At 42.8% G+C, this 18,434-nt stretch overlaps 1 pseudogene across 1 annotated transcript; it reads right to left on the bottom strand.

Moving 5' to 3' along the window:
- Positions 1–2,894: 2,894 nt before the first annotated feature.
- On the bottom strand, positions 2,895–13,269 carry LOC308628339 (transforming protein RhoA-like; annotated as a pseudogene). Its single transcript has 2 exons — positions 13,257–13,269; positions 2,895–3,503 (listed from the first exon to the last, which is right to left on the bottom strand). The product of its transcript is annotated as a transforming protein RhoA-like (transcript).
- Positions 13,270–18,434: the final 5,165 nt, after the last annotated feature.

Below are 18,434 nucleotides of genomic sequence, written 5' to 3'. Positions count from 1 at the left end.
GGTCCAGTGGCTAGGACTCAGCACTTTCACTGCTGTGGACCCTGGTTCAATCCCTAGTCAGGGCACTAAGATCCTGCAAGCTGCGAGAGGAAAAAAAAAAAAGAAAAGAAAAGTAAATAAATATATAAAATATCCTCTCTCTTTAGTCTCAAGCAAGTGTGGGCATGGTTTTAGATACCTCCTGGAGTATTTACATTTCAAAGACAAGGTAAGGTTTCCGTCTTCAAGGGACATAGAGAGAATGCAAGTTTTCTCCTAAGAGTTTTGGAGTGTATTTATCTATTATCAGAAGTCTACGGTAATTGCTGTTAATTTTTTTCCTTCTTTCTGAGTGCATAATTCAACTTTAGGCCAATTCACTTTAGAGGAGACAGCCTCTAATATCATACCTATCAAATCTTGACTATTAGCCTCCAGCTGAGCTACTTCCTGGTCATTTGCAGGAGGGCCTGGGAAAAGTTCTGGCCACCTGTTTCCTTTGTGAAAGGGGATGGGGGTTTAGACCAGGGATCCATAGATCCAAAAGATCTTCTAGAGGATCAAGGACAGGCTGTTGGGGATAAGGGATGTATAAGAGGGAGGGAAAGGGGGAATTTATGCTAGATTTGGTTTTTAATTTTGTTCTAAATTTAATTTCTGTTCTTTCATCTTATTAAGAGAGTCCCAAAGGCTGGGTGTTATATTTCTTTGTATCCACTTTTTAGTTTGGTCTTTTTATGGGTACCAATGAGACAATTGTTTGAAGATGAGAAAATTGTCCGTTTAGAAGTTTTTCCAATTCAAAGGATCCATTGTCTGGCGAGTAGGGTTTTCTTAACAGCCACCCAACCCAATAAGCCTTTTTATGGCTTCATTGTGGATTCAAGACATAGTCCCAAGGAGAGTGAAAAGATGCAGCTTTCACAAAATCCAGGAAGTTCATTCCCAAAGAGAATCTGAGAAAGCAAAGCAAAAGCTCAGCCAGGCAAGGTGACATCTCTATCCATCACCCTGCTGTATTGGCTCTTGATAACATTCTTACAAATGCATCTGTGGTACCCTTGCAACTCTGATTTCCCACCTAGGACAGCATTGCAAGCTCCTGGTTATCTACACAAGCTCTATTAAAATGCAGCACTGGGTGTGAATGCTGGATAGTTACATGGCCTTGAACGAATTGCTCTACTTCTCCGAGCCTTGATTTTCCCATCCATCAAAAGGAGACTAATCATACCCACTTCCTGGGATGTTGGCTACAAATTAGCTAATGCATGATAAGCGCTCAACACAGTTCTTTAGAAAACTGCCTTTATTTGATTAGTAGTTGAAAAACATTAACAGATACAGAAAAACAGTTTAGTCAGCTGGAGAGACGATAGACACTGAATGCCCCCCAAGAGAACTGACGGGAGGAAACGTGAAAGGCTGAGGAAAAGGGGCATTGTGAACCAGAGCCCAACCCCGCCACCCAGGTGAGGCAGGTTATAGCACCTTCTGAAATGTTTAAGTGCCTCAGGCATGAAACCGAATTCCAATTTACTTAGCCCAGCCCGGGGCCAGGGGTACTGGGATGTGTGGGGCGGAATGAGACACATTGGTGGTGGTGGGGGGGGGGGTGAGACGGCCATCTTTGACTAGAGAAACTGACAGAAAGGGAATTTTTTCTTTCTTTCATTCTTTCTTTCTTTCTTTTTTTTGCGGTACGCGGGCCTCTCACTGTTGTGGCCCCTCCCATTGCGGAGCACAGGCTCCGGACGCGCAGGCTCAGCGGCCATGGCTCATGGGCCCAGCCGCTCTGCGGCATGTGGGATCTTCCCAGACCGGGGCACGAACCTGTGTCCCCTGCATCGGCAGGTGGACTCTCAACCACTGCGCCCTTTCTTTAAAAAAAAAAAAAAAAAGACACTTTCAGCAAGGATGACAAATAACAGTACTAGGAAATCCAGTTATACAAAAAGAAAAAACAATACTACATCTAGTCTGGGGTAGATACATTTATTTGGGGTAATGTACCTTCAGTGGCACTAATTACACAGTAACTATAAGGTAACTAACATGAAACATGGAACTGTAACTTTGCCACAGCTGCATGGACTTGGGCCTTTCTGGCTGAGCACATCAAAAACGGGATGCCTACCCCAGAGCTAGGCCAGTGAAATCTGTTAAGGAGTAAAGCTCTGCAGAGGTGACTCACCAGAATACCTTGCAGCTGACAGATAATAGGCAGGACATGTTCGTTATAAAGCAGTTATAACCACTTTATAGTTACTGTCATGGTCTGAACACGGGTTGGAAAAGAATTTCCAGACATAAGGCAGAATGTAAAGAAGATAGAATTTATTAGAGGGAAGTGTCACTGCCAGAACAGCAGGCTGACTTCCTAGTAGTCTGGGAGACTCAAGCCCGAACATGTGCAATTGATCAGTTTTTATGGCCAGAAAACAAAGTAATGGTCCGAGGTGAAAATTTCGTTTACTGATTGGTCGAGAGACATATACTTTCCTTCTATAGAGTGGGAGTGGGACAGGGCAGATGCCTTTCCTTATTTGGGACAGGTCCCGCTGCCCAGGTGGGCATTGCCCAGGTGGGCTCAGGAATTTCATAACCATCACAACATGGTGGGGAGGGCAAGTAAGAGTCCGATAGGGGGTGTAACACTGACACTTTTTCAGGCAGGGTTGTCCTTGGTCCTTGAAGCACCATTGTCCTTGGAGCACCACAGTTATAACTTGAATTAGTGCCTGGTGTGTCAGATGGGAGAGCAGAGGGCTGTTAGAGCTATGTCAGAGGAACCCTGGCAGGCCAGATGGTTTGGACATCATCGATAATCATTGACGACTTCTAAACACTGATAGCAAGATGACTTCTGATATGTAATCTTAGATAAATTATAGATAAATGAAAAAGGCCAGTAATCAGCCGCTAAGATTAATAAATAGCTCTTCGAAATTTACTGCATGAGGGCCGTGCTTTGCAGCACAGTTTCCCAAGATGAAGCACCCGGATTTTTCCTTCCTATATCTGGCTTGCAGAGCTGCTCTCATGCCCATTTCAAAAACCTCTCTCACTCCATCTTTGGTCTTTGATGCACACCCCATCTACCCCAAAGCTCCAATTATGTTCGCCATATTTCTGCCTTCCTCTAGTTTTCCCAGCTCCTGCCTTATCTTGGTTAGCTCCCACCTTCTGTGCTCATCCTTCCAAAGGTCCTTCTTCTCCCAAGCAGGATAATGGGACAGAAATGACTACTGGAGTCCATTTTTCTGGGATGTTTTCTGATGAATGTCTGATGTTTCCTGATAAATGTCCCTTTATCAGGGCTCTCAGTGGAGAAACACATCAGTATAACATCAGCATCCAGGTAGGCGAGGGGCCTCAGGTGATCTCTTCCTGCCCACCTGTGTTCCACAAAGCCAATTCTGCCTGTTCTCCATCTACCTCGATATCTGCCACGTAGTTTTCAAACACCATGTGTACACACACCTTTGGGAACTGGTCCTTGCTAAACACAGTGACAGAGCACACTGGCCAATGGGGAAGACAGCAATTAATCAAATATTTAATTACAAACTGAATAGGTACTACAATAATAAAAAAATACAGAGACAACAGGGGACCTGCCCTGGAATGGAGAGGTGGTTAGGGAAAGCTTCTGTCTCAGAAGCTCTGTAACAAACTATCCTAAAACCTAGTGACTTAAACCAACAACAGTCATTTATGTTGCCCACAAATCTGCAATTTGGGCAGAATTCAACCTGGACAGCAAGTCTGGGCTCCATGTGGTGTCATCTGGGGCACCTTGACTGGGATTGGAGAGTAAATTAATTTACGTTAATTTGAGAAACTGCTCCAGAGAAGCATGGTTTCCAGCACAGTTTTATATCTTGTCAGAACAAAGAACATTAAATAAGTCAGGGATACATTTCAAGGGAAAAAAAGAAAACACACAGGTCAGCATGTATACCGCAAGTCAGCATGACCTTGGCACCTGGGAAGGGAGTCTTATCATCAAAGGAGGACCAGCACTGGCGTCCAGGAAGAGAGGCATTTAATCTTTATTTTTAACATGGACATTTTTTCTTTTGGTCAATGTGTCCTTTTCTCTAATAATTAAAGCAGATGTACAATGTATGTTTGCTGGGCCACAAACAGGCTATTTTAGTTAGCATAAAATTCAAGTTAACTCATGTATAAGCCAGAATGACTTCCCTATATCTCAATATGTGAACATTTCTTTTATTACTGTCTCTGTAGATATTCATAATCTGGACATTTCATATAAGTGGAGGCATACAAAACGTGGCCTTCTGTGTCCGGCTTCTGTCACTTGATGTTATCAGGTTCTGGAGGCTTCTCTCGAAGATGGCTCACTCACCTGGCCTGTAAGTTGGTGCTGGTTGACAGCTGGGAATTCAGGTAGGGATTTGGGTTAGGGGTCCTAGCTCTTCTCCATCAGGGCCCTTTTGTGGGCTGCTTGGGCTTCCTTGTGGCATGGTGGCTAGGTTCTAAGAGTGAACATCCTAAGAGAATCAGGCAGAAGCTTTTCACATTTTATGACCTAGATTTGAAAGTCACATAGTGTCACTTTGATGTTTGCCTCAAGCTCACCTGGATTCAAGGGAAAGGAACACAGACCACACTTCTCAATGGGCAGAGTGTCAAAACACCTTGTAAGAAGAGTGTACCATGGGAGATATAACTGTGGCCATATTTGGATAATAACTGTCACAGCTTCCCTGAGGAAGTGTGACATTTGACCTGAAAGCTGAAAGATAAGTAGGTGCTAACTAGGTACAGTGGTGGAAGAACATTCCAGGAACGTGGAACAGCATTTAGAAAGGCCCTGAGGTGGAGCAATGAGCACATTTGAGGAAGTGAAAGCAGGTCCAAGCAACAGGGGCAGAGAGGAGAGACACAAAGTGAATGTGAAGGGGCTGACGGTGGAGGACTTTGTCATGTGCTTTAAACGTCTTGTTTCTGCTCAGGTTCTCTTGTCCATTCTTCCAGAATGGACAGCACCCTAGAGTACCACTTAGGGACAGTTACTCCCCCACCCGCCCCTTTCAGTGGGGTTGCAAGAGTGGACATAAGACCCAGTTCTTACCATTTAGGACATTCCACACACCCCCATCAGCCTCAGTGATTGGTTCAGGAATGGACACATGACCCAAGCAGGGCCAATGAGCCTCAAACCCAAGACATCCCTGCAGCTACTGGACAAGGGATGCACTCTTTCTCTGGGGGTTGCCAGGCAGGATATAGTTGGAAGTGCTGGGTGTCATCTTTGAGTGAGAAGAACCTGACTGAGAATGACACTGAACCTAAAATCAGCCAGTTTTACCAGCAAAATGTGTTTATTTGGGAAAAGCAAAGAACTGCAACTCCAGACGTGCAATCTATAGCAAACCACAGGCATCTCAGGAAAACAAAGGGAGCCTGCTTTTATAGGAAAAAGGAGGGGTGGGGAGTTGGGAGGTGCTGTTCTAAGTGAAAGTTCATTGGAGGAAAGTAGGTGGTGGTGGCTTCCCATTGGCTGAGCTGCAATGTTTCCCATTGGCTGGGCAGTTGCTGAGGGAGGAGAAATTCTTCCTTTGGGCTAGTAACGTAGTTGCGCTTCCTAATTGGGAGTGCAATTTTCCCTTTTTCCTGTGTGGCGTGGAAGTGAAGGTCAGTGCATGCAAATGAAGGTCAGTGCCTGCAAATGATGATGAGTGGTAATGTATGAGACTTTCTTCTGCCGGCCATTCCTGGATCTAACTTTAGTGAGATTTCCTTTATTAATTTTCAATGGGAACAAAGAGAAAAGCAGTACCAAGTGATAGAGACTGTGGAGCTCCTGGACCATGATTAAAGCCAAATTTACCACTTGACATTTTAGATACCTGAGTCAATAAATTTTGGTTTAAGCTGATTTTAATTTTCGTCACTTGCAACCAAGAGTCCTGTTTAAATCCACCGTTAGGATTTTGGTTATCCTGATGCTTATCCTTCCTGGAATGCTCCAGCACTTCATTTGGCCTCTTCCGGAACTTTTTTTTTTTTTGCGGTACGCGGGCCTCTCACTGTTGTGGCCTCTCCCATTGCGGAGCAGAGGCTCCGGATGCGCAGGCTCAGCGGCCACGGCCCACGAGCCCAGCCGCTCCGCGGCATGTGGGATCCTCCCGGACCAGGGCACGAACCCCTGTCCCCTGAATCGGCAGGCGGACTCTCAACCACTGCGTCACCAGGGAAGCTCCTTCCTGAACTTTTTTTGTGTGTTTGTGATCAATAAATTTTTTTTATTGCTTCTCAGTCTAAATGTCAAGTTAAATTTGTTTGAGATTCAAACAAATTCTACAGAACATTTATAAGAACATTTGTACATAACATTTATAAATTTTCCTTCTTGAATAAAAATAATATGTAATAAAGCCAATTGTCTTGTTGGTCAATGATTAATCAAATAGAAAATACATGACAGTTTATGGGACAGTTTAAAATGTCCAAATATTATGCCCCTGGAGGATTTGTCTAGATTAAAGATCTCCCTCAGTCCTTTTCAGGGGACAGATGGATCTTGGGCAGGTTTTTTTAGAGTATGCTAGAGGAACATGTCAAATCAGCAGCTATCTGCCTGATTTATTTTTACTCCCTCCTTAACCCTTCCACTAAAACAAAACAAAAAACCCACCTGAATGATGAGACTTTTTAAAATTGAAGTATAGTTGATTTACAATGTTGTGTTAGTTTCAGGTATACAGCACAGTGATTCTGTTATACATATACAATATATCTATTCTTTTTCAGATTCTTTTCACTTATAGGTTATTACAAAATGTTGCGTATAGTTCCCTGTGCTATACAGTAGGTCCTTGTTGGTTATCTACTTAAATATAGTAATGTATATATGTTAATCCCAAACTCCTGATTTATTCCTCCCCCGCTTTCCCCTTTAACCATAAATTTGTTTTCTGTCTGTGGGTCTATGTTTTGTATATAAGTTCATTTGTATCTTTTTTTTTTTAGATTCCACATATAAGCGATATTATATGATATTTGTCTTCTGTCTGGCTTACTTCACTTAGTGTGATAATCTCTAGGTCCATCCATGTTGCTGCAAATGGCATTATTTCAGTCTTTTTTATGGCTGAGTAATATTCCATTGTGTATATATCCCATATCTTCTTTATCCATTCATCTGTCGATGGACATTTAGGTTGCTTCCATGTCTTGGCTATTGTAAATAGTGCTGCAATGAACACTGGGGTACAGATGAGACTATTTTTTAATGTAAATCAAGCTGTCATATTGGTAAGAAAATTTAATGTTAAACATAACTGAATATCCAGACACTTGGCAGTTTTAAAAGCTACTATGCCTGTGGCCCTGGCTCCTTTTCCTTATATTCCCATGATTGCCCCAGGGCTGCCACTAGTATACATGGAGGCCTTAAGCAAATTAGAGAAAAGGCCCCTATGGAAGAACAACTTTTAGAAAAAATTATCTCTTTCCATGGGAAGACTCAACCACATACCAAGAAGAACAGAGGCTGAAATTCAGCCCCCAACTACCTATCCAGTGGGAAGCATTTAGTCAGAGCACAGTGCAAAATAGCATGTAAGTAAACTTCACATCCCCTCCTCCATAGATGGGCATCATTTTTTAAGTGTTGTTGAGATGACCCAAGCTGTTCTGGGTATCACATTCAAGCATTACAATGGTCAGAGGAAAAAAGAGAAAAATTTCCAGAATGTCTCCCAGCAAACTGGGAAGAACTTTCCCAGAAACACTTAGCAAAGCTCTCCTTATATTCCATTAGTCTGAATTGGATCACACTTTCTAATCATTTTTTAATTTATTGAGGTAAAATTCACATAACCTAAAAAATCACGATTTTAAAGTGTACAAATCAGTGGCTCTTAGCACAATCACAGTGTTGCACAATCATCACCACTATCCACTCCAGAGAATTTTCATTGCACCAAAAAGAAATTGTACCCATTAAGCTGTCACTCCCCATTCCCCCCCTCTCCCCACCTCAGGCCCTGACAACCACTAATCTACTTTCTATCTCCATGATTTACTTATTCTGGACATTTCGTGTATGTAAATGGATTCATACAATATGTGGCCTTTTATACCTGTGTTCTTTCATAAAGCTTGGTTTCAAGTTTCATCCAAGTTGTAGTATGTATCAGTATTTAATTCCTTTTTATGGCTGAATAATATTCTGTTATATGGATAGACAAAATATACTTTACCCAGTCATCAGTTGGTAAACATTTGGGTCATTTCCACTTTTGGACTATTATGAATAATGCTACTGTGAACATTTGTGTACAAGTTAATGTTAAAACACATGTTTTCAATTCTCAGGCAAATATGGAGTCATGGGATTGTTGGGCCATATGGTAATTCTCTGGTTCCCTTTTTGAGGAACTGTTAAACAGTTTTGTTGATTGATTGATTGATTGATTGATTGATGGACTGACTGTGCTGCGCTGCTTGTGGAATTCTAGTTCCCTGACCAGGGATTGAACCCAGGCCCTTGGCAGTGAGAACGCAGATTCCTAATCACTGAACTTCCAGGGGATACCCTGTCAAACTGTTTTCCATAGAGACTGCATTATACATTTCCATCAACAATGTATATGTGTTCCAATTTCACATCCTCGTCAAAGAGGATGTTATTTTCCATTCGTTTTTTACTATAGTCGTCCCCGTGTCTATGAGGAGACATTTCATTACAATTTTTATTTGCATTTTCCTGATGATTAATGATGGTAAGCCTCTTTTCATGTGCTCGTTGGCCATTTGAATATCTTCTTTGGAGAAATGTCTATTTAAATCCTTGGCTCATTTTTGTTTTTTGAATTTTATTTTATTTATTTTTTTATACAGCAGGTTCTTATTAGTTATCCATTTAATGCATATTAGTGTATATATGTCAATCCCAATCTCCCAGTTCATCACACCACCACCACCCGACCCCCAGCTGCTTTCCCCCCTTGGTGTCCATACGTTTGTTCTCTACATCTGTGTCTCTACCTTGGCTCATTTTTGAATTGAGTTCTTTGCTTTTTTGTTGTTGAGTTGTAAAAGTTTTTTTTTACATATTCTAGATACTAGAGCCTTGTCAAATATGGGATTTGCAAATATTTTCTCCCATTCTGTGGGTTGTCTTTTCACTCTTTTGATAGTATCCTTTGATGTACAAATGTTTTTACTTTTCATGAAGTCTAATTTACCTATTTTTGTAGTTGTTGCTGCTTCTGCCTTTGGTGTCATATTTAAGAAACCATCGTCAAATCCAAGATCGTTAAGATTTGCCTTTAGGTTTTCTTGTAAGTATTTTGTAGTTTTCACTCTTATATTTAGTTTGTTGATCCACTTTTTTTTTTTTTTTTTTGTGGTACGCGGGCCTCTCACTGTTGTGGCCTCTCCCGTTGTGGAGCACAGGCTCCGGACGCGCAGGCTCAGCGGCCATGGCTCACGGGCCCAGCCGCTCTGCGGCCCGTGGGGTCCTCCCGGACCGGGGCACGAACCCGTGTCCCCTGCATCGGCAGGCGGACCCTCAACCACTGCGCCACCAGGGAAGCCCTGATCCACTTTTTTTTTTTTTTTGCGGTACGCGGGCCTCTCACTGTTGTGGCCTCTCCCGTTGTGGAGCACAGGCTCCGGACACACAGGCTCAGCGGCCATGGCTCACGGGCCCAGCCGCTCCGTGGCATGTGGGATCCTCCCGGACCGGGGCACAAATGCGTGTCCCCTGCATCGGCAGGCGGACTCTCAACCACTGCGCCACCAGGGAAGCCCAATATTCTGTTTTTTTTTTTAAATGCATATAGTTGGCTTTTGTTTTGTTTCTCAGTTCAGGATTCAATCAAGGCTATGTGCTGTATTTAGTTGTTATATCTTTTTAATATCTTTCAGTCCAGAATGATTCCTCCACCTTTTCCTTTTTTTTAATGATATTGGCTTTTTAGGAGAGCCCACATCAGATGTCTAATAGAATGTCCTATCTGATATTTGTCTCATTGTTCCCTCATAATTGGATCCAGGTTAAACATTTTTGGCAAGATGACACATAAGTAACGTGTATGTACAGTCTTTCCAGGGCAATGATGTTGGAATGAATTGGATCCAAACATTTTTTGGTTGTGATGTCACTTTGGTCAGCATTCAAATTTCCAGAAGAAAGAATCTAATTGGCCAGGTTGGTTCACATGCCCACTCCTTGGCCAGAGAGGGAAGGCATTTTGACTGACAGTCTCATCAAGAATGTCCTCAGTGAGAAGTAGGTAGCTCAGCAAAAGAAAACTAAGATGTTATTGAAGCAGGGGGAATGGATGCTGAGTAGGAAAAAATGACGAATATCCACTATCCCTCTATCTTTCAGTGGTCTCAGCCATTCACTTGACTTCTACTGTTTACTCTATCAAATTCTCAGAATGAAAGCTGACTTCTCTCTCCATTTCCACACCATGTTTACAACTGTCTGTTCAGAGCCTCTACTTGCATGTCCTAAGGGCATCTAAAGTAAAACTTAATGCCTTCTCCACCTGCCCCTACTCATCCAGCAGAGGAGCTGAATTATCTACAGCTCGATCACCGCCCCCCAGAAACCAAAACCCAAATTCATGACTCAGTGTGCCTAGTCTTGTGGTTTGTACTTTTGTCGCACCTTTTATAGCCTTTCTCTGTTTCATTCCCACGTGTATCATCCGAGACTATGCCCAAAGTGTTGTCTGGAATTACAAGTAACAGGGAAGAAACAGCTTTTCATGTTAAACACATTCAGGGAGCATTGGGGGACACAAATTTATTTATCACAGCACTTCTCAGAGCCTTGAGTGAGCCAATGTGATTTTTAAAGAATAGATATTCTTTTCTTACTTGTTATTTTGCAAAATAATTCAATTTATGGAAAAATCTCAAGAACAGCACAATGAACTTCCCAATATTTGTTACCTGGATATATTAATTGTTAACATTTTCTTACATTCTCTCCTCCCTTTCTCTCTTTCTTTCCCTCTTTCTCATACCTATATCTATACCTATATCTATACCTATATCTAAACCTATATCTCTATCTATCTATCTATGAGAGAGGATTATTTATATATATGTACATATATATATACACATATATCCTCAATATATATACTCTCTATGTATACTGTCAAATGGTTCAGCAGTAATAACATATATAATTATATCTATCTGTATCTATATGTAATTATTGCTGAAACATTTGAGAATAAGTTGCATACATACATAAATACTTCACTTTGTATTTCCTAAGAATAAAAACATCTCATTGTTTCATAAATAGTCCATTGATAAATCCATATGATAAGAAAATTCTTATCTCCCACGTCAGAGGACAGCTATACAATTTGGGAAGTGCTAGTTCACATTATTTCTATAGGCTCTAAACTCAGTGGTTCCCAAACCTGGCTGCCCATTACTGCCATCATTATTATCGAACAGTAAATGCTTATTGTATACAGATGTAAACGTTTCACATGAATGTACTCATTTAATCTTCATAGTAACTCTAAATAATAAGTATTATCATCTCTAGTTTGTACATGAGAAAACTGGGTTACAGAGAGGTTGCCCAGGATGCACAGCTGGTAAGAAACAGAGCTGGCATTTATAGCCAGACTATCTGGAGGGTATAATACACTTCTCCCAATGATTCTGTTGGGCAAACAGGTTAACTACTCCTCTCACTGATACGAAGGCTTTTTGCCTCCTTCTCCTCCAAATTCCAGTTGCCAAATGAATTTACACAAAACATATCTTCTGTTGCTTGTGAGTTAAGGAAATTGTCATTCAATGGAGTGGTTAAGAACCACGACTTAGAAGTCAGTTCTGGATTTCCATCTTGGCTGTACCCATAACCAGCTCCATGGTTTTGAGCTTACCGAGCATCAGTTTCCTCACCTGGACAGTGAGGGTCAGATCAGAGGAGGAGGTATGGCCAACACTCAGGAAAGGGCTTGGCGATCAATCCATGGCAGCTAATAGTTGTGGTTATTATTATTGGTGGTGGTGGTGTGTTATAAACCCCTCAGCCACAAATGGGCAAATTATCAACCGATCTTTGTCTCTGTTTCCTCACCTATAGAGTTGGGCTGTTAATATATTGTCTTCTAGGAGTGTTGTGGGGGTTAGAGAGAGGATGTAGTGTTTCGAATGCTGCCAGGCACATAGTGAGTATACAATGAATGTTGGTTATTACTATTATTTATTATGTTCTTTATCACTGTGCTCCAGACAAAAGGTTCTACTTAGAACAGCTTGAATATGCTCCATTGTTAGCTGCTTCTGTGTGTTTTTCTTTGCTGTGCTCTCTGCCTGGGACACCATCCCCATTTCCCTGTGTCAAAACCCCAATTGTGTCTCCTCCTGTCCCACCAGCAGTGTCCTTGGTGCCAGGGAAGCCTTTCCTTATCCCCCCATTAGGACTTTATTCATCTCATGGGATACTTATTTCCAGCTTTGTATAGAAATCTCTTGTCTCTTCTCCCCGTGAAGGAGCCCCTTTCCCTACTTCAGGTAACATCTAAACCAGAGCAGACCCCATAACCTGTTACCCTAAAGAGACCAGAGCCATTTTTAGAAGGTGCTAGATAAAAGCCTGCTTGGAGTCAGGGAAAAAAACCCACAGATCCCTTTCGTACCTCTCACGTGTCTGTTGCCAAGACTCAGAATAAATGCACTGATATGGACTGACTCCCACCGTTTAAGGGGCTGCTGCTGAGTAACCTCCTGTCTAAGGAGAGACCTTACCACACCAACAGCTTCATCATTGCCTAATGGGGGCCCTCCCGGACTTTATCAAGGACAAGGGAGCTGGGGAGCCTCCTCCACGCAGTGAAACTGATAGAAAGAAATACAATGGGCAGATGGATTGCTACAAAGGTGGGTGGGCAAACAAGACACACAGGCAAGAAACTTCCCCTGCATGAGATGTTTCAACTGCTTTCTGGGGAGGCAGATAAAAAACAGTCGCCAGAGTCCAAGCCCTCCCACTCTTCATTTGCAAACTTTTAGACATCTTCCTTAGATAAGCATTTTGGGGGCTCTTGCTAATTCCTGGGGACTGAAATAAACAACAGCTACTGTCCTTCAGAGCCTGCTGGATGCCAGGCCCTTCAAAGGTGTTCTCCCAGTGACTCTCTGCCAGAGTGGCGGGTGTCCCACCCGGCTCTGAGCCTTTCTCTAACATCCCCTTCTCAGTGAGGTGTACCCGGGACACCCTACTGAAAACTGCAACCCACCCCCACCTCCACTCGGCATCCCTGCGTTCTCAGCACGACCCTCACCACCTTCTAATGTGCAGTTTGATTTACTTATTAAACAGGTTTATTGTCTGATTTTCCTCCCACACTCCACAAGGGGGACAACCACAGGGTGGGGCTGGGGGGGTCTTTGCCGCTTAGGCTCATTTGGGCATCCCTAGGGCCTACAACAGAGCCTGGATCGTTAATACAATGTATGATCTATGAATCGTTTATCATCGTTCATTTATTTATTTTCCTTTTCAAAAATATTGTTTAGTTTTATATTGAAGTATAGTTGACAATAATTACAGTGTCAAATAATTGTCCATAATTAATTGACAATAATTTACAATGTTGTATTAGTTTCATCATTCATTTAACCAGTCCCCTTCTGATGAACACTTGGCTGTTGTAAACCTTCTGCTATTATAAACACACTGCAGTGAACATCCTTGGGCAAATACCTTTGCACATTTGTGCATTTATATCATAGTAGAGATTCTTCCATATAGAATTGCTAAGTCAAAAGTTATGGAAAGTCTCAGTATTAATAGATACTGCCAGTAGCTCTTCCAAAAAGACTGTTTCCATTTAGACTCCCACTAAGAGTGCATGAGAGGGCTCGCTAAGGATTGGTGAAATCCGGGTGGGGGTGGGGAGGATCCCAACTCATCTACACTTGCTGAACCTCTAATATCTGCAAGTGTAGAATCTTAATGTTAAAGGGATGTAAAAATTCATCTCATTCTCCTCCAACTCCCTTCCCAAGGTAGTAATACTCTCCAACACAGCTTTGTTCTTAATTCTTTCCTTGTCAGGGACAGGGGTCAAACTTCCCTCCTATGGTTTTCAGGATAAATTGCTACTGACAGGTGACTGGGTCAAAATCTGCTTTCCTATAACCCCACCCCACCTATCCCGGCTCCATTCTCAGGAGCCACAAAAAACTGGGCTAATCCTTTTTCCATGTGACAGCTCTTAAAATATTTGAAGACTGTATCAAATCTCCTCTAAGACTTCTTCCAGGGTAAACCTCCCCAGCTCCAGCCAGACACACCCCCTGGATGTGACAGTGTTGACCTGGGGACCCTTTAGGTTAGTGGCCAAGTGTAAAAGCTTTAGGGTTCCCCAGGCTTAAGTTCAAGTCCCTGTTCCCACACTTTCCAGCTGTCTGACCTTGGCTAAGTCACTTTTCAGACTTTAGTTTCCTCCCTTGAATAAATTATATAACAATAGTGCCTACCTTATAAGGTTGCTGGCTGGGACACATTCTTACACACACACACACACACACGCACACACACACACACAAATCTAAAACTATATTTTATGATGGTGTTGGTATAAAGACAAATATAATAAAGGCAGGTTATATTTATTTATTTTTCTTCTGATTCTAAAAGAATTAAAACATTTTCCTGGGGCCTTCAATGTATCGTGGCCTTAGACTGTGCCTTCTATAACTGATAGATACATGGGCTCTGGTAACTAGGGGAGTGAAAAAGAGAAAATAGGCCAAGTATATAAAGTTCTTAGCACAGGGCCTGGATCTTTCTTACTTAATAAATGATGATCAAAAATTTAAAAAAGGACTGTGCAGAGAACAGAGTGTGACACTGAGAACGTTTCCCCACAGACCGCTTTTTTTTTTTTTTTGCGGTACGCGGGCCTCTCACTGTTGTGGCCTCTCCCGTTGCGGAGCACAGGCTCCGGACGCACAGGCTCAGCGGCCATGGCTCACGGGCCTAGCCCCTCCGCGGCATGTGGGATCTTCCCAGTCCGGGGCACGAACCCGTGTCCCCTGCATCGGCAGGCGGACTCTCAACCACTGCGCCACCAGGGAAGCCCCCCACAGACCTCTTTATCAGTGCCTGTGGGCTTTGCAGACCCAGCTTCTGAACACAAGTAACACAGCCTGTGCCTTCTCACCTTGCCCGCAAGAGTCTCGTGAGAGAGTTTGTAAAAAAGATCCAGAGTCTATGGCATTTATGTTAAGAAAAGAGGTGTCTTATCTGCTCAGACTGCTATAACAAAATACCGCAGACTGGGTTCGATCTCTGGTCTTATAAACAACAGAAATTGATTTCTCACAGTGCAGGAGGCTGGGAAGTTCAAGATCAAGGTGCCAGCACGGTCACGTTCTGGTGAGGGTCCTCTTCCTGGTTGATAGCTGGTGACTTCTCGCCACGTCCTTACATGGTGGAAGGGGGCAAAGGAGCTCTCTGGGTTCTCTTTTAATCTTTTGTTTTGTTTTGTTTTTTGTTTTGGCCGTGCCACGCGGCATGTGGGATCTTAGTTCCCCGACCAGGTATCGAACCCGCACCCCCTGCAGTGGAAGCACAGAGTCTTAACCACTGGACTGCCAGGGAAGTCCCAAAGCTAATCTTTTTGTTTGTTTTGTTTTTGTTTTTGGGTCTCTTTTAAAAAGGCATTAATCTCATTCATGAGAGCTCCATCCTCATGACCTCATCATCTCTCAAAGACCCCACCTCGTAATACCATCACATTGAGGATTTGAATTTCAACATATGGATTTGAGAGGGATGGAGGGGCACAAACACCCAGGCTATACCAAGAGGAAATACACATTTCTTCAAAAGAAACCTCTTCAAAAGAGGGTCAAAAAAATCCATGGACTAGTAGAAGATATTTGAAATATATGTAAATGGCAAAACATTTATACCTAGACTAAATAGAGCTCCCTCAAATCATTAAGAAAAAGACAGTTGATAGAAAAATGGCAAAAGACTTAAGATGCCCTTGCAAGAAGGAAGAAATCGATATGGCTAATAAATGAAAAAAAAAAAAGTACTCAGCTTCATTTGTAATCAGGGAAATGCAAATTGAAACCACAATGAGATACCACTACATACTCAACCTACAGCACTTTTTCTGGATACATGTTATATTTTACCATTAGCATGTGTTTTTAAAATGTATACAATCACAAGGTAAACAAAAAATTGCAAACAAACATATAAGTGAAAATTCTCCCTACCACTGGACCTCCAAACCTCCCTCCAAATACATCCTGTTACTAGTGGCTGGTGAGGCCTTTCAGAGACTGTGCTTGCCGTAGCATCTATGCATAAGCAGCCACCTTTCCTCAGCTAATTAGTGCCATACTTACATCAATTAGGGTTTGAACAGGGAAGCAGAACCAGTATGAGTCCTTACAACTCATAATAAGGGATTTATTATTGAGATGTGTGGTGATCATCCACCTTCAGATCATGGCTGCCCCAAGAAACTGAGTGAAGACAACCCACAAGGACATAAAACTTGAGCAAACAATACACTAACGTTGTTTTAAACTACTGAGATTTAGGGATTTTTGTTACTGCAGCATAACTGAGCCTGTGTTGATTATTTCAGAGGTCTAAGCCTGACTGTCATCATTGTGGGAGCCAAGTGGGGTTGGGAGCTTGGAAATCTCACCATTTCTAGGTACCCTCTCACTTCATCCTCCTGTTTTCAGTTTCATGACTCACTCCATCCTCTACTCGGCCCCTTCCCAAATCTAGACTCTCTAAAACTTCCTGTCATATGCTGTGGCTGGGAAAGATAGAGTCACCTGCCCTATAGGGTGGAAGAATCCACCCTCTCCTTATACTGACTTCCACACAGTTCTTCAGCTTTTGGTCCCAATTCACCCCAGCCTCCATATATGATGGGCATTTTCAGTTTCTCAGATTCCTCTGGTTTGTCCACTGGGGATTAGCTTAGTTCTTGGCCTCCGTCTCTGTGTTTGGCTAATTCACCTCCCACCTGTTTTCTATCTTCTGAAATTTTGTCAACATTCTTCATCTAATGTTGTTTCCTCCCCTATTCTCCTTTTCCTCATTAGTTTAACCTTCCTTATTCCTCAGTGGTCATTTCAGGGAGGTTATGGGAGGGAGCAGAGAGAAAATGTGTTTAATTTGTCATGACTTACTGGGGTCATGAGTGTTTTCCTGTTCATCAGCTGTAGACCAGCATAACCGTTTCTGGTGGGTGTGTAGCCTCCCATTATAGGGACATATCCTCCCACAAAGGATATTTGGCGATGTCTGGGGACATTTTTGGTTGTCATAATGGGTTTTGAGATGAGGAGGCTACTGGCATCTAATGCGTAGTAGACAGGGACGCTGTTAAATATCCTACGATGCTCAGGACAGCCCCCACAACAAAGAATTATCTGGACCAAATGTCAATAAGACATTGAGAAACTCAGAAGTTGAGAAACTCTGTTCTAAAGGGTTCCTATTGTCTTCAGGATAAAATTCAAACTCCACAGCACAGCCTACAACACCCCAGCCTACCTTTCCTGCACTTCCCCTGGCTCACCATGCTCCAGCCACAAGCATCTTCTTTCTATCCCTGGAACACACCAAGCTTGTTTGTGCCACAGGACCTTTGCACTTGCTGTTTCCTCAGCCTGAATCTCTCTTTCCTGGGTTTTCTGGTTGCTGACATCCTCACTTCAGGTCTCAGTTCAAATGTCACTTCCTTTGTGAGACCCTGACCAACCCAACTTCCCCTCTCCCTCCACACCCACCCTCATCCTTATCCAAGGAACAGTCTGTTATATTTATTGCACTCTTCAAAGTATCAATTCCTGAAACTGGCTGTTTTTCTTCCTTTGTTTATATTTGTTTATTACTATGTTATCTCATGAGAGCAGGGACCTGTCAGTCTTGATCTTGAGCATTTTGCCTGCACATGGTTTCTGCTCAGGAGATGGACAAAAGGTCTTGTTTAGTGATCTTCAAGTATTTTACTTGTGTTTCTTCTTTTTTGTGTGTGGTACGCGGGCCTCTCACTGTTGTGGCCTCTCCCGTTGCGGAGCACAGGGTCCGGATGCGCAGGCTCAGCGGCCATGGCTCACGGGCCCAGCCGCTCCGCAGCATGTGGGATCTTCCCGGACCGGGGCACGAACCCGTGTCCCTTGCATCGGCAGGTGGACTCTCAACCACTGTGCCACCAGGGAAGCCCTTGTGTTTCTTCTTAAAGAATTTCTAAGAACTCTGTACCCCTTGCATATTTTTAACTTGACATCTAAAGTTTTTTTAAATAAATTTATTTATTTATTTATTTATTTATTTATGGCTGTGTGGGGTCTCCGTGCTGTGCACGGGCTTTCTCTAGTTGTGGCGAGTGGGGGCTACTCTTCATTGCGGTGCATGGGCTTCTCATTGCGGT

The sequence above is a fragment of the Mesoplodon bidens genome, assembly GCF_964165515.1.
Source record: "Mesoplodon bidens genome assembly, chromosome: 15".
In the NCBI taxonomy this organism is placed as follows: Eukaryota; Metazoa; Chordata; class Mammalia; order Artiodactyla; family Ziphiidae; genus Mesoplodon; species Mesoplodon bidens.
The sequence above is the reverse complement of the archived record's forward strand: the minus strand, read 5'-3'. Positions and strand labels throughout refer to the sequence as shown.